Genomic DNA, 2,727 nt, shown 5'->3' on the forward strand with positions numbered 1-2,727 from the left:
AAGCGGGTCGAGAGCCCGAGCCGAGTGGACCACCCGTCTGGTTCAGAGAATGACGTTGGCATTATACGCATAATGAATCAATAAAATAATAAAAGAGGAAAAGACATATAATTAATAAAGAAAAGAGAAAACTAAATAGAACACTTCATCTATCATTAAAAGAAAAAAAGACAAAATAAAGATATCCTCTATCGGTAATCAATATCATTAAACAAGGAAAGATGGAGGGTCACCAGAAAAGGTATAAAAGGGGATGTCAGGTATGAAGAAAGGCAAGAAAAAAATTTATCCTTAGTACTCTCACTTTTTTCTTCTCCTACTTCTAACTTGAACGCCGGAGGGCCAACGCTAGAGACCTCTTCCCTGATTTTGATTTTTGTTTTGCAAAAAGGAGCGAGATCTTCATCCCGTCAGCAGAACTGCCACCACTCCGACTTTCCAATTTTGCGCCTTCGGACGGGATCATTTTGGCGTTGTCTGTGGGAGCGTAGCCTGAATCTATGAGAAGATGGAAGACGTTGGATGATTCACGACGGTAGCACTGACGTAAGAGGAGCTCAACGCACTAATACAAGTCCGGGCGGCAAAGATAGTGGAGCAACAACAATAAGAGTTGGTCGATCGTCAAGTGCAAGAACCTTCAGCCTCAATAGTGGGGCAACAGACTGAACAACACTCCGCTCAGGAACTGAACAAGATGTCGATTGGCACCTATAGGGAAGCCCCTAATGCACAGGTCCTGTTATGGGCTCCAGTAGAGAGGGGTTGCGTGGATAAAGATCGGGGATCATCCTTTGATGAGGCACCCGTTCGAAACACAAGAAAAAGAAAACCTAAGGAGGACAACTCGCCCGAACGGATCAATCAACAGTTTTCAGAGGGTTCTAAATGACCCTCTGCTGAAGCACTACACTCCATTAACGATTGGAGAATATAATGGGATGACTGACCTCGACGACCACCTGGCCAAGTTTGACAATGCAGACACGCTACAACAATACACGGACGGGGTAAAATATCGAGTCTTCCTTTCCACGTTATCTAGATCGACACAACGCTGGTTCAAACATTTGCCGAACAGCTCTATCCATAGCTTCAAAAACTTTCGAGCGGCCTTCCTGCATCACTTTGCTAGCAGTCGCCGCCACAAAAAAATGAGCGTAAATCTATTCTCACTAAAACAAGGGCCCCGAGAGGCCTTAAGGGCATACATCCAATGCTTTAATCATGTGGTGATAGCCATCCCGACGGTCTCCTCGGGCGTATGGGTAAACGCTTTCACTCAGGGGCTCACTAAAGGAGAATTCTTCCAGTCACTCATCCGGAAGCCGCCAAATGGCCATCTACAGAAAAGGGCCAATGAATATATCAATATAGAAAAAGCCCAGGCGGCTAGGAAAAAAGAGGCACCCACCGAACCAGTGGGGGCGTCCGAGCGGCGTCAACCGAGCAGCCATCAACCTCCTAAAGGACCTCGATCAGGAGGAACTCAATCACAACACGAGCCTAGGATGCATGTCGTGAAGCACGTTGGGGTCGGACGCCCAAAAGCCTCCAAGGGCAAAATATAGACATTGATGTTTTGCTTTTTCTATCAGTCGACGACTCATAATACCCCGAGACTACTACCTGGCTAACAAACAGGCCCCAAGAAGGTAGTATCGTCAGTCACCATTGTCTGATCAGAGATATAGGCGTCGATCGGCTGGGCGAAGGGAAGGCGAAAGGACAAAGGTCGAACCACGCCGCAATCAATCTCAACAACGGAATAATCCAAGTCTTGTTCAAGGGCAGGCCGAACAGAGACGACCCTTAGCTTGAGAGGAAGAAAATAGGAGAAACGCCACTCGGGGGGAGATAGGAATGATCACCGGAGGGTCGATCAGCGGTGATTCCAATTGAGCAAAAAAGCTGCACGCTCGACGGCTTGAAATTCACACGGTCGGCTATAACAAGGAGAAGGTCGAAGGACCTGAGATCAGTTTCGGCCCGAAGGATTTGGAGGGGGTAGAGATCCCATGATGATGCCCTGATTATTCGAGCGGTAATAGCTAATTATATTATTCACCGTACTTTTGTTGACACAAGAAGCTTAGTGAACATTATATTCAAGAAGGCGTTCGATCAATTGCAAATTGACCGAGGCAATTTACTGCCCATGATGACTCCACTCTACAGGTTCACCGGCAATGAAGTGTTGCTGATCGGCCAACTGTGTTTGGCCGTCTCACTCGGGGGCGAGCCATTGAAGAGGACACGGACGACCAATTTCATCGTGGTTGATGCGCCGTCAGCTTACAACGTCATTTTGAGCCGAGCCGCCCGACGCTAAATGAGTTCCGAGCGGTGGTATCCACTTTCTGCCAGAAGATTAAGTTCCCGGTAGGGGATGAAGTGGGCAAGGTCAGAGGTGATCACTTGGCTGCTCGGCATTGCTACGCCGAGATGGTAAGAACGGAAGCACGAGCCGCCTGGAAGATACCGCACTTGGAGGTGAGCGCTATCATGGAGAAGCCTCCTACTCTGGTCTACGATGAGAAGGAGGAGGTCCAGATCCATCCAAACCGATCGGAGGCGACAACTTTTATCGCCGCCGATCTAGAGAGCGAGAAAAAAGCAGAGTTGGTTGCCTGCCTTAGACGAAACTATGACGTGTCCGCCTAGTCGACGAACGAATTGTCTCACATTTCTCCGAGCGTGGCTCAGCACGAGCTACATGTCTGATCG

The sequence above is a fragment of the Zingiber officinale genome, chromosome 10B (assembly GCF_018446385.1).
Source record: "Zingiber officinale cultivar Zhangliang chromosome 10B, Zo_v1.1, whole genome shotgun sequence".
NCBI lineage: Eukaryota > Viridiplantae > Streptophyta > Magnoliopsida > Zingiberales > Zingiberaceae > Zingiber > Zingiber officinale.